Source organism: Castor canadensis, chromosome 8 (assembly GCF_047511655.1).
Source record: "Castor canadensis chromosome 8, mCasCan1.hap1v2, whole genome shotgun sequence".
Taxonomy (NCBI): domain Eukaryota; kingdom Metazoa; phylum Chordata; class Mammalia; order Rodentia; family Castoridae; genus Castor; species Castor canadensis.
The window spans coordinates 120,591,506-120,605,895 of NC_133393.1; the positions used below are offsets into that span (position 1 = coordinate 120,591,506).

The 14,390-nt window shown below is 35.2% G+C and overlaps 1 protein-coding gene and 1 non-coding gene across 17 annotated transcripts in view; both read right to left on the reverse strand.

The window, feature by feature from the left end:
* Ppfia2 (PTPRF interacting protein alpha 2) overlaps nucleotides 1-14,390 on the reverse strand; it is a 454,825-nt gene that overhangs the window by 354,140 nt on the left and 86,295 nt on the right. The gene's annotated exons all lie outside the window — the stretch shown is intronic.
* Nucleotides 13,554-13,717, reverse strand: LOC141425966 (U1 spliceosomal RNA). The gene has a single exon (XR_012451092.1). It is a non-coding gene; the product is annotated as a U1 spliceosomal RNA (small nuclear RNA).

The following is a 14,390-nucleotide window of genomic DNA, read 5'->3' on the forward strand; positions in this document are numbered from 1 at the left end:
TTCTCAAGTGTTAAAACTGTCATGACAGAAAAAGAAAGCAGATCAGAGTTTGCAATGGTGTATCAGGCCGGGTCCATGGAAATGCTTAAGGATATGGAAATGCCTTGCATATTGATTGTGGTGGTGATTACAATGACTACATGTGTTTGTTTAAAGCTAATTAAATATACTTTCAAAATGTAGATTTCCTTTATATATAATGCATCTATAACTTTAAATAAATAAATTGGATGAACTGGACATAATGTGTTCTCATTATTTAATATGGCTTCTTGCTAAGGTATTTTCAGAAATAATTTTGGCTCTTTTCTTTCTCATTTCCTTAGGGCTTTCAATCATAACACCTAATGCTCAAGAAACAAACTCACCTAAGTATGGGCTTATATTCTGTAGCATATAAAGGATAGTGAAAGTTCTTAAGCAAGAGAATGATATCAAATGAACAATTTAGGAAGGTGTGTGTGTATGTGTTTCCATTTTATTGGGTTTTTTTTTTTCACTTGTTTGTTTTGTTTCTCTCTGCATTGGCTATAAGGATGGATGTCCAGGAGTAGGTCTCAGGCACTACTCTAACTGTGCCAACTTAGAGTCTGGTTGTTGACTTTGTATTTCTATTTCTGCTGTTCTTTGAGTTAAAGTATTTGTTAAAGTTCCAGTGAGTGTGGGTTGTGCATAGGACAATGTGTGCTAACTCTTAGCAGGACTGGGAATACAGCTTACTGGCAGAACATCTCCACAAGGCACCTGAAGTATGTGCTTGATCCCCAGCACTGTGTGTAAAGGTGAAAGCAAATTACAGTAACAACAACAACAAACAGCAGCGAACCAGATACAGAAATAAGTGAAAATCAAGTACCAAATATATGAAACTCACAACTTAACAGTAGCAGGAATGGTGGGGGCAGAAAAAATATGAACTGAATGGTTTTAAAGATGATTAAAAAGAAAGGAAATTAATTAAGATAGAAGAAAATGGGAAATGAAGAACAAAAGAAAAGTTAGAGTGTTCAAAAAGTAAAAAGGAAAAAAGCAGGAGAAAGTTGGAACATGAAGACCATAATTATAAATGGGACAGGGAAGGAAAGAGAGAGAGTGTTAAAAAACAGACTAATAAAAAATACTGAAGAAATCACTAGAAAACAGAATTCCCATGTTCATGGATCATCAGAATTAATATTGTTAACATGGCCAAATTCTTGGCAGTGATCTACATATTCAATGAAATCCTTGTCAACATTCCAATGATATTTCTCCTAGAATTAGAAAAAAATTCTAAAATTCACATGGAAGCACAAAAGACTCCAAACTGACAAATCAATCCTGAGAACAAAAGAGCAATGCAAGAGTTATTACAATGCCCAACTTCAAATTATACCACAGGCCATAGTAACTAAAACAGTTTGGTAACTCCAAAAACAAACCAAAAAAAAAAAAAAAAAGACATAGAGATCAATAAATAGAGTAAAAGATTCAGAAATAAATCCACATAGCTATGGCTATCTGATTCAGTTCTCAACAAGAGTGTCATAATCATGATAGAGAAAAGACAACCTCTTCAATAAATGGCACTGGGAAAACAGGATATACATTGGTAGAAGACTGATATTAGATCACTAACTCTTATACTGCATCCAAATCAACTCAAATTGATTTCAAATATGAGACTTGAAACTGAAACTATTAGAGGAAAACCTAGGGGAAAAGCTTCAAAATGTACACATAAGCAGTAACTTTCCAAACAAGACCCAATAGCGGAAGAAATGATAGCAAGAAATAACAAATAAGATGCATCAAATTAAACACCCAGTACTACAAAAAAAAAAAAAAAAAAACCTTCTATACATCAAAGAAAATGATTGGCAGAGTGAGGAAACTGCCTACAGATTGGTAAAAAAACTTTGCTAGCTATTGATCCAATAGTGGACTGATATCCAGAATATATAGAAACCTAAGAAATTAAATACCAAACAGATTAAATAATCTCATCAATAAATAGTCAAATAAACTGAATACTTTCAAAAGAAAACGTACAGATGACCAATAAAAACATAAAAAAATACTCAACATCCTTCGCTATCAGAGAAATGCAAATCACAACTACATTAAGAGTCTATTTCACTCCAGTCAGAATACCTATTATGAAGAAAACAAAAATGGCAGATGCTAGTGAGGATATGGGGAAAAGAACCCTATAAATTGTTGGTGGGAATGTAAATTAGTGCATTCATTATGGAAAATAGTATGGAAGATTTTTCAACAAACTAAAAACAGTACTACCATATGATCCAGCTATAAAACTCCTGGGTATATACCCAAAGGAATAGAAGACAGCATACAATAGAAATACGTGAACATCCATATTTACCACAATATTGTTCACAATATCCAAATTATGGAATCAGCCTCATTGCCTGCAAAGATGGATGAATAAAGAAAATGTGATCCTGCATACACAATGAAGTCTTATTCTGCCATAAATAAAAAACAAAATGATCTCATTTGCAGGAACAATAGGTGGAACTGTAGATCACCCTGTTATGTGAAATAAGCCAGACACATACAGACAAATATCACATATTTTCTCTCATATGTGTAAAAAATACATTAAAGTACAAAGGACCCTGTTAGGGAAGAGAAAGGGGTGGTAGCGGGGCATAAGAGAGGATGACATAAGGGGTGAATGTGATCAAAGTATATTATATTCATGTATAAGAATCTCTCAATGTAATCTATCACTTTACACAATTAATATCTGCTGATAACATGTTTTAAAAAGTGAAAGCATGAATATTTATTTTTGCTATAGTAAGAAACATTAAAAAAACCCTTTTTTTTCAAAAATTCTTTTGAGTGAGTAGTTGAAGGCCAGTCTATCAGTGTTATACAATGCTACTACGACTTGAAAACAGTTTTATTCTTTTCTCCTTTTCCTTACTACACTCTCCTTCCCACTACTTGATTCTTCCTCTCAAGACCACTCTTCAGTTGATGATTCAAAATTGTGTTACTATGATGGTATTGACTAAAGGCTCCAAAAGGCTCCAAGTTTTAATTGTAGTCACCAAAGGATCATCACAAATGCTCACATAATAGAGAAATTCAGGTTTTCTCATTCAGATGAGAAAACTAATGCTCTGTGAGTATAAGTAGCTTGTCTAGAATCAAAGAGCTTAATTATTATGTAATAAAATTGGGATTAAATCCTTCGATCATTTCTTAGGCTCATTCCTATCACATAACTATAGAATTTAATGACTACCCTGTCATTTCCATCAGCAAGTCATTATTCTAACTTCATAAGATAGTTCACTTCTCCATGGTCACCATCGTAAGCAAAGCTTCCATCATCAGGCTGCTGGATCACTCCATTAGCATAGCCACTTTCCAGGTTCTTCTTGTTTCAGTTCTTGCCCTTGTCTGCTTACTTTTTAGGAGCAGTAAGTATAATACTTTTTTAAAGAAATATGTACCTTATGTAATTTCCTCACATAAAAGAAACTCTCTGTCATGTTATCCATAGTACTTGAAGTAAAATCCAAATTCCTACAAGACCCAACATGATCTAAGCTATTGCCTCTCACTCTAAGCATATTTATTTTCACTTTTTTCTAAATTCACTAAACATCAGTCATAGTTAAGTCCTTTCCTCCTTTTCTTATTATCCTATGGGTGCTATAACAAATCACTATAAGCTTGGTGGCTTATGAAAACAGATAGGTTCAGATTTGAATACTCCAAAACCAAACTGTCAACAGGTTTAATTCCTTACCAAAACCCCAAAGAAGAATATGTTTGTCTTCCTCCAAGGTTCTGGTGAATGTTAGCAATTCTTAGTGCTCCTTGTCTTATAAATCAGTCCAAACTCTGTCTCCTTTTCACACAGTACTCTCTTCTCCTCCCTTCTTCTTGAAAGTGCACCAGTCATTGTATTCAGGACCTGTCCTAAACCAGAAGGATTGCATTATCTTTGGAGAGGTCTAACAGTCAGACCTGATGGCTGAGAGAGCAGAAGACTGAATTTTTATGTTTTTAAGCCCTGAAGGCCTCCACTCTCTGGCTAAGCTAGCAGCCACTTTGACAATTAGTTTGGGCACAGGAAACTGACTGTGACTTCAACACAGTTTCACAGAGACGGATCTACTTGGATGGGAAATGTGAGTTATGCCTAGTAAGGAAGCTGAAGGTGAACTCACATTGTGAGAGCTGTAGCCTCCACCTCTGGTGAGATGGAGAGACCAGCTGTGTGTGAATACAAGTGTTCAGATGAGAACTGTGATGCCAGGACACACAGGACAATCAGAGCCCTGTACCTTATACCACAAACAGAACACATACTGACTTGACCCACCTTATTGTGAATGCTCAAAGGTTTGGAGAGATTGGTAGAAAGTAGTCACTGGTCTGGAATTTCCTATGCCAAACCTATACAGGAAGCATGACTCTGGTATGAGAAGGCATCCATCTGGGGGCTGAGCTGATGGAAGCTGCTTGAGGGCAGTTCTGTACCAGCAAGTGTGTAAATGGGACAAATACAGGAGTTCAACCACACAGGGAAGGCAGGACAGGGCTCAGCCTGCAAGCAGCCCTTCTTAGTCTAACATGTTTAGACTTCAGAGAAAAATGGCTGTCCTCCACACCAAGTAAACTGGAAAGACAAACTTGAAAGGAAGGAATCCATACCTTTCTCTTCACCAAGGAAGAAACAAGTACTGACAGTTTTTTGTTTGTTTTAATTATTTTGTCTTTCTCTGTACTTATTTTATGGTGTTCTTCCTCACTACTGTTTCTTATATATTTTCCCAAGACACTAGCCCTCTCTTTTCCATCTTGCTTCTTATTTGCTCCATCTTATTGTTACTACTTATTAATACTGTTAGCTGTAATTATTTCTTTCTTTGGTGGTATTGGTCTTTAAACTTAGGGCTTTGTGCTTGTGAAAATGTACTCTACCACTTAAGCCATATCCCCAGCCCTTTCTTCTCTGTTTTTGAGATATAGTCTCACCTTTGCCTGTGCTGGCCTGGATCACATTCCTCCTGATCTCAGACTCCAATAGCTTGGAATGACAGGACTAGGCAACTGCACACAGCTGTTGGTTGAGATGGAGTCTCATGAGCTATTTGCTCAGGCTGGCTTCTAGCCATGATCACTCCAAGTAGCTAGGATTACAGGCATTACCCATTGGCATCTGGTGATAAGCATTGTTTCTTAAGGTCAGCTGTGCCACATAACACAAACTAAGCATATGAGTAGAATATATCATATTCATGGTCACATCCAATAATAACTGGAATACACATATGAGCTTACAAAGCTCATATAAGCTAAGGTAGGCCCAGGTAGTTCACATATATAACCTTGCTCCTTGGAAGGCTGAGATAAGAAGGATCACAGTTCAAGGCCAGTCCTGGCAGCAAGTTCAAGAGATCACAAATCAACCAAATCTGGGTGCAGTGGCATTGTGGCTTTCATCCCAAGCTGTGGGGAAGATTAAGATAAAAATAATCAATGAAAAAAAGAGTTGACTATTTGAAAAGACAAACCCTTAGCCAAACTAACCAAAAGAAAAAAAGAGAAGACTTGCATTAATAAAATTAGAGGTGATATTAAAAAAGATAATGTAGAAAACCAGAGGATCATTGGGGGATATTTTGATTTGAAAATGTGTATTCTGGTGAATTTGAAAATTGAGAAGAAATTAATATATTTCTAGATATGGACATTACTCCAAAATTAAACCGAGAGGACATAAACAACCTGAAAGGATCTATATTGAACAAGATTGAAACAGTAAGTCTCCTAATGAAGAAATGCTCATGATTGGACAGATTTATTGCTATTCTATCAGACCATAAAAGAACAACTAACACTAATGTGTCCCAAAATATTCCACAAAATTGAAAGGAAGGAATAGTCCGAGCATTATGGTACATGCCTGTAATCTCAGCTACTGGTTAGGCAAAGATTGGGAGAATTGTGGTTCAAGGTCACCCTGGTTAAAAAAAAGTTACTGGGGCCCCATCTTAACAAACAAGCCAAGCACAGTGGTTCACAACTATAATCCCAGCTACATGAGACACTTAGGTAGAAGCATTGTGGCCTGAGGATGGCCCAGGAACAGAGCACAAGATTCTATCTGAAAAAAAACTAAAAATGTCAACAAGGAGGTACTTGCTGGCATGGCTCAAGAAGTAGAGCACTTGCCTGGCAAGTACAAGACCCCGAGTTCAATTCCTACTAACATGAATTAAAAAAAAAAACAAAAACAAAACTAACAAACGAAAAGAAACTTTATGAAGTAGAAGTGATGTGCTGGGTGCCTGTTGGTCACACCTATATTCCTAGCTACTCAGGAGGACAAATACAGGAGGATCATGCATTGAAGCCATCCCCAGAAAAACAGTTCATGAGACCCTATTTTGAAAATACCCAATGCAAAAAGGACTGATGGAGTGACTCAAGCAGTAGAGCACCTGCTTAATAATCATGAGGCCCTGAGTTCAAACCCCAGTACCACAAAAAACACAAGTCAGCAAGGGCTGGGGACATGGCTCAAGTGATAGAGCACTTGCTCTGAGTTCAAACTCCATTACTGCCAAGGGGAAAGAAGGAGGAAAAAAACATGAACAAACTCATGCTGTGAAGCCAGTTATCCAGATAACAACAATGTAAGAATAAAACTTTAGGCCAAATTCCTCGATGGACATACATCCAAAAATTCTTTTTTTTCTTTTATTATTCATATGTGCATACAAGGCTTGGGTCATTTCTCCCCCCTGCCCCCACCTCCTCCCTTACCACCCACTCCGCCCCCTCCCTCTCTCCCCCACCCCCTCAATACCCAGCAGAAACTATTTTGCCCTTATTTCTAATTTTGTTGTAGAGAGAGTATAAGCAATAATAGGAAGGAACAAGGGTTTTTGCTGGTTGAGATAAGGATAGCTATACAGGGCATTGACTCACATTGATTTCCTGTGCATGTGTGTTACCTTCTAGGTTAATTCTTTTTGATCTAACCTTTTCTCTAGTTCCTGGTCCCCTTTTCCTATTGGCCTCAGTTGCTTTTAAGGTATCTGTTTTAGTTTCTCTGTGTTAAAGGCAACAAATGCTAGCTAATTTTTTAGGTGTCTTACCTATCCTCACCTCTCCCTTGTGTGCTCTCGCTTTTATCATGTGCTCATAGTCCAATCCCCTTGTTGTGTTTGCCCTTGATCTAATATCCACATATGAGGGAGAACATACGATTTTTGGTCTTTTCATCTAAAAATTCTTAATAAAATACTTGAAAACTGTATCCAACAACAAGATCATCCACCACAATTGAGTTGGTTTCATGCCAGGGATGCAAGGATGGTTCAACATGTGCAAATCAGTAAACAAAATACAGCAAATAAATTGAAGCAGGAAAGAAACATGAGCATCTCATTAGATGCAGAAAAATCCTTTAAATAATTCAGCATACTTGTGTGATGAAACTGTCAATGAAAGAAGGATTAGAAGGATCATAGCTCAACATAATAAAGGCTATATATGAAAATCTATAGCTAAGATCATGCTCAGTGGGAAAAAATTGAAACCATTTCCTCTAAAATCAGGAATGGACAAGGGTGCCCATTGTCTTCACTCTTAATCAACATAGCTCTTGAAATATTAGTCACAGCAATAAGACAAGGGAGAGAAATAACAGAGAAATAAAATAAAATAAAAGGACAGGAAGAAGTCAAATTGTCTATATTTATAGATGATACGATCCTATACTTAAAAGACTCTGAAGACTTCGCCAGAAAATACTTAGACCTGTTAAGCAAGTCCAGCAAAGCAGCAGTATGAAAAATCAACATACAAAATCAGTATTATTTCTATATACCAATAACAAACATGTTGAGAAAGGAATCAGGAAAACAATCCCATTTACAGCAGCCAGAAAAGGAATAAAATTCAGGTAATAAACCTTAACCAAAGATATTATAGACCTCCACAATGAAAACTATAAAACATTGAAGAAAGAAAGTGAACAATACACTAGAAGATGGAAAAGCCTTTCATGATCATGAACCAGAAAGTTAATATTTTTAAATGCCCATGATCTACAGATTCATTGCAGTCCCTATCAAAAATGCTATAACGTACCCACACCCAGACCAACAATAAAATATTTCAATGACATTCTTCACCAAAACAGACAAAATAATCCTAAAATACATATGAAAGCACAAAAGACCCCGAATAGCCAAAGCAGTCCTGAGCAAAAAAGCAATTCTGGAGAGATAAAATACCATAATAGATTAGCAACAAATCACCATGGTACTGGCACAAAAACAGACACACAGAACAATGGGATGGAATAGAGGACCCAGAGATAAACACTCTGGGGCCAGTTGATTCTCCACAGGTTGGAAATAAAAACAACCTCTTTAACAAATGATGCTGGGATAACTTGATGGCCACATGTGGAAGACTGAGGCTAGATTTTATCTTTCATCTTGAACTCAAATAAACTGAAAATGGATCATAGACCTACCGTGAGACACAATGCTGAGAAACTACAAGGGGAAAACAGGGATAATATTGCAAGATGCAGACATAGGCAATGACTTACAGAACAGGGCTCCAATGGTGAGGAACTAATAGCAAGAATTGACAAATGTGATTGCATCAAAATAAAAGGCTCTGCACACCAAAGGAAATAATTACCAGAGTGAAGAAACAGCCTACAGAAAGGTAGAAAATTTTAGTCAAGTATTCATCTGACAAGGGATTAATATCCACAATATATAAAAGTGCCCAAAATTAAACACCAAAAGAACAATAATAATACAGTCAATAATGGGCAATGAAATGAACAGATGGCTCTCAAAGTACAAATCTCCAATAAGTAGATATTTTTAAAAAATGCTCAACATTCTTAGCCACCAGGAAATGAAAAACAAAATTCCACTGAGAATTTATCTCTCCCCAGTCAGAATGGCTATCATCAAGAAAACAAAAAAATGCAAATGCTGACAAGGATGCTGGCAGGGTAGAAGCAGGGAGAATCCCTTAGATACTGTTGCTGAAAATGAAATCTATGTGGAGTTTCCCCAAAACCTCAAAAATAGAACTACCATGTAACCCTGCTATCAGGGCATGTCTCCAGAGGAATTCCAGTTAGCATGCAATAGAAATATCCACACAGCCAAGTTTATTGAGGCACTATTCACAGTAGCTAACGTATAGACTAAGCCAAGGTGTATATCAACAGAAGAATGGCCAAAGAAAATGTGATATATATACACACAATGGAGTATTATACACTCATAAAGAGGAATGAAATTGTGTCATTTGCAGCAAAATGAATGGAATGAAAGATTATCATGTTAAATGCAATAAATCAGACTAAGAAAAATAAATATTATGTTTCCTCTCATATACAGAATCTAATCTTTTTAAAGGACATGAAAGTAAGAAAAAGAGTATTTGGGTGTTAGTAAGGATCATCAGTTATGCCAAGGAGAAAGAGAAGGCGATGGGATGAAATGATCAAAGGACAAAGTATAAATATATTAAAATGTCATAATGAAACTTATTATTTTATATAATTAATATACACTAAAAAAGAAAGTCTCTTTGGTTTCCTTAACTCTGTCTTCCATTTATAATCATGGCACCCTGATGCTGTCAACTTTAGCCAAACATATACATTCAGTGGAACATTTTACATGTGATAAATGTGTATATAAATATATTATATAAATGCATACTAAATGTAAATACACAATCAGTAACATGCACTTGTGTCTGAGTATATGTGCTCATACACTCTGTGTGAACATTAAGAACATGAGAACACTTCTTAATTTAACTTTGTAACGGCATATTCTCAAAGGAAGGTAAAAAAAAAACAATTGTGGTATTTCAAGCATGGCGAAAGAGAGCAAAACCCTTTAAAGAACAAGGAGCACTAGTGTTGAAGAAAAGAAAATGAATAAAAACATGTATAAATCTAAGAAGACATCAATGATAGCACATCAGAAAATAACGAAAAGATAAAGGGAGGATAAAGAATGAGAACACTTGTATTATGTGTGATGGACAAAACATTTAAATTTGCTATTGTTTGGATCTGAAACCTCCCCCAAAGACTCATGAATTGAAAGTTTAGTTCCAAATGCAGTAGTGTTCAGGTGGGGATTTGGGAAATGATTAGATCATAAGGGCTCTGACTTCATCAATGATTAATCCATTGTTGGATTCAAAATTTGATGAGCTCTGGGGAGTTGATGAAAATGTAAGAGGTGGGACCTAGTTGAAGGGAATGGGACCTTAGTGGCATGCCTTCATAGTCTGTATCTTGTCCCTAGTCCTCTTCTCTCTCTTTCTCTCTCTTCCTTCTGTCTGCCATGAGGTGATCTACTTTGTTCCACCATGTTATCCCGTGAAGTTGTACTGCACCATGGGGTACAGAAGCAATGGAGTCAAGTGATTATGGACCGAAACCCCCGAAATCATGAACCAAATAAATCTTTCCTCCTTTAAATTGATCTTCTCAAGCATTTTATCACAATAATGGAAAGCTAACATAAATCCTAAAAATTATATACATAGTTCTGTTCCAGTGTATTAATCTCAGCATAAGAATTATAAAATTCTCTGATAGGAGCACAAAACAGAATTTCTTTGACTTCCAAAAAAAGATAAAAAAACTAGCATGCCAAAGGCAATAGCATCTTAAGAAGGTAAATTGAAAGAGAGCAGCTTCCTCAGTCATTCATAATAAATTTAACCTTGAAAGGATAGAAGTTAGATGCAGAATGTGAATATTTGATTGGTAACATTTAGATTGATATGTGAAGAGAATCTTCAGACACTTTAGGAAAATGTGCGTTTTTATAGTTACATTTTGGAAACACATTTGAATTCTTGGCACATCTCCAATGTTAATATAAGTGAAATTTACTGATGCATATCTACAGCCATTTTCTTACCATGATGTCTCAAAAATGGAATTACTTCATATTCAAATAAATTTTTTAAATTGTTTAAATAGCATTAAAATATGTGGGTTTAAGTTAACATTTTGAGGATTTTAGAATTACACTGCTTCAGGGCTAGGACATGGAAATTTCCATAATAATCTTTAAGGAATTCACCATCATCTGATTTGGATAGCAAATCAAAACAACTATATACTCCAATCCAAAGAGTAAGTTAGTGTTGCTGTGCAAATTGGTCTTTAAGTAAAAAATTTTAAAATAGTAGAAAGGAAGGAAGGGAGGGATAGGTGGAGGGAAGAAGAGAGTCTTGCCATATGATCCAATATATCAGTTTTACTCTTTAGCTGAATACTAATTACATCCTCTGAAAATATACTGAATAAAGGTTATACTATTTGAGGGATAAGAGATATTAAATATCCATATTAACAAATGTGAAATAAAACATAATTACAAATAACAAATTCAAGATACTTATCAATATTTTAAGGCATACTAATATAAAGCCCTAACTAGTTATCATTAATAATGCATGCATTTTGGTTTGTCTACAGAATTAAAATTTTGTAACAAAACAAAAAGAACACAGTGTTTACTTTTTAAGGTTCTGCTCTCTTGTATTTTTTTTAGCTTTATGAGGAGTATTTGGGTCCTACTTTCCTGGAAGCAACTCAACTGTGTTCTGATATCATAGCCTTATCTATTGATTTATGTTATTAACTAAAATTTTATTTAGGATTGTTGTCACCCCATTCATGGGAAATTGTTTTTATTTTTCTTCATATTATTCATCTTACCTTCATTTCCATATGGCTTCACATGGCAGACAGATATTAAGGTGAGCCTCACATTCATTCTTCCTATAAAGCTGTCCTTTTGAGGGTTGGCAGGGCTCATGACTTGTTTCTAACTAAGTATATGGCAAAGGTATGGGATGTCATCTATAAGAGATGTGTACATATTTACAGAGACAGAAAGATAGAGAGACACACATAAACTAACAACTGTGAGAGCCCCGTAGAGAATTCCAACCTCTGGATCAGAAAGCAGCCAAGGCTGCATATACCTCGATGATAGTTAACACAGTGGAAAGGACCCAGAATCCCGACCCACAGAAACTGAAATGGTAAGGTATATTGCTGTATGCCAATAAGTTTCTAGCACATTGTTGTGTGGCAATAGAAAACGGCCACACAACATACAGCTTGGGAAGCACTTTAACTGTTTTTCAAGCTTTTAATAGTTAGTACAATTCCTTCCTAATTAAAGAATTCAAGGGTGAAGCTATCTGTTCAGTATTCTTTTCATTTGCAATACTGTAGCTTGAACTCAGTGCCTTCACCCTGAGCCACTCCACCAACCCTATTTTTGTGATAGGATTTTTCTTTCTTTTTTTTTTGGCTTATTTATTCATTTATTCATATGTCCATGCATTGAGCCATATCTCCTCCCTGCCCCCAGCCTCTCCCACTCTCTGTACCCCCCTCGCTTCCAGGCAGAACTTGTTCTACCTTCTCCAATTTTGTTGAAGGAAGACAAGCAATAATAAGAAAGACATAGTGTTTTTGCTAGTTTGAAATAAGGATAGCTATACAGAGAGATTCCTAGCATTACGAAAGTTTTTAATTGAAGAATCCATTTCTTTTATGTAAAGTATTAATTCCATTTTTAACTTCTCAAATTAACTTGGTGAAGGACTGGTTTTCTAGGAATTTGTCCATTTCACTTACAATTTAAAATTTATCAGTATAGTTCTGTTCAAAATATTCTCTTATCTTTGATTATTAATAGGATCAGTGGTGCCATCCTCTTGTCAGTTCTTCTACTGTTATTTCTTTCCAGGTGCTGGGAATTGAACCCAGGATCCTACTCATGCTAAGCATTTGCTCTACCACAGAGCTATGCCCCCGTTCTCCGTTACTGTTTCATTGATGGAGCTACCAAAGTTGTCGATATTAATAATTTTTCAGAAAATCAACTTTTGGCTTTGTTGATGGGATGGGATCATATTTGTATAAAATAATTATGCTAATTTCTGCTACTAATGTCCTTAATTTCTTCTTTCTACATACAAGTTTTACTGGCTCTTCCCTGCAGATTCTCCAGATGAATACTTGTATCAGTGATTTTTATCTTTTTTTTCTAATGTATAATTTATTTTTTACTTATTTTAATTCATATTTTTAAATGCTATAATGTTTCCTCAAAGTAGGGCTTTAGCAGTGGAATGAGTTGCCAATAGGAAAAAGTAATCATTAATGTGTATGACTCATTGCAATATGGGAAAACTAGAGGAAATAAATAGAATTTTCTACAGAAATTTTCAGCATGCTCCAATTAATATAAACTAGCTAACTAATAAATCAATGAGTAATTCCAAACTCAAAGAGTGTTTAAGAGTCACTGCAAAAGAAAACTTCAGATGACCCCAAGTTTTACAGTCATACAGGAAAGAAAATCGTAACTTTTCCCAAAACTTACAACCATACTAAATCTTTATGTGGTATTTCTAATAAGTATGAATCTGGAAGAAATTTTGAATTTATCAACAAATAAGTAAATGATTGTTTTTTTTTTTTTCAGGGGAGAACACAAACACAGTCCCCTACTACCACAATTTATGCAGTGGAGTTTCCCACATTTGGGGAAATAGCAGGGGTCAGCACATCTGTAATGCAATGGATAAGACTCGCCCTGGGAAAACCACCTTCGTGATCATGATATCTCCCTTGCCAGATAAGTAAAATAAGTAAATGATTTGGATCAAATACACTAGAGATATGATTGACTTGTCATCTCTCTGAGATTATTGCCATTTGAAGACATTTTCTGATGTGTCTATGACCAAAAAAAGTAGGAATAAATATATTAGTCATATGTCAAGCACATAATAAAATATTATATCACTTTTCTGAATTTTGTGATACTTATGGAATTTGTCAGAATGTTTAAGATTTAAAAGTTTTGATTTCTTCAATAATTCCAAATAAATAAATAGAAAATTACATTAGCTCAAAAATGTATTTAAATTTTCCTATAAATAAGATATAAGAATAGTTTTATATGTTACATATTTTAGTGACTTTCAGAAAACCTTGGTAAACTTTGTAAGTAAAATATTGAATTTTTGACATTTTTCACTCTTCTCTTCCTAGAACATGTCTAATTTTTTAATGCACTTCATTAGCTTCAAATATCTCTTTGAGAAGTTATTTAGTGCCTGTTGTAAAATCTTTAGCATATTTTCCTATTATGTGGTTTTCTTGAATGAATCAACACTGATTTTAATTGTAATTGCAAACAAGAAGTCTGCAGAATCTCAATTTTGATTTATTATGGATATACAATCAGATTCCTTTAAAAAGTGCCTGTTGTGGCTATAATTAATGTAAGTAAAATTTTAGAAAAAGAATATGC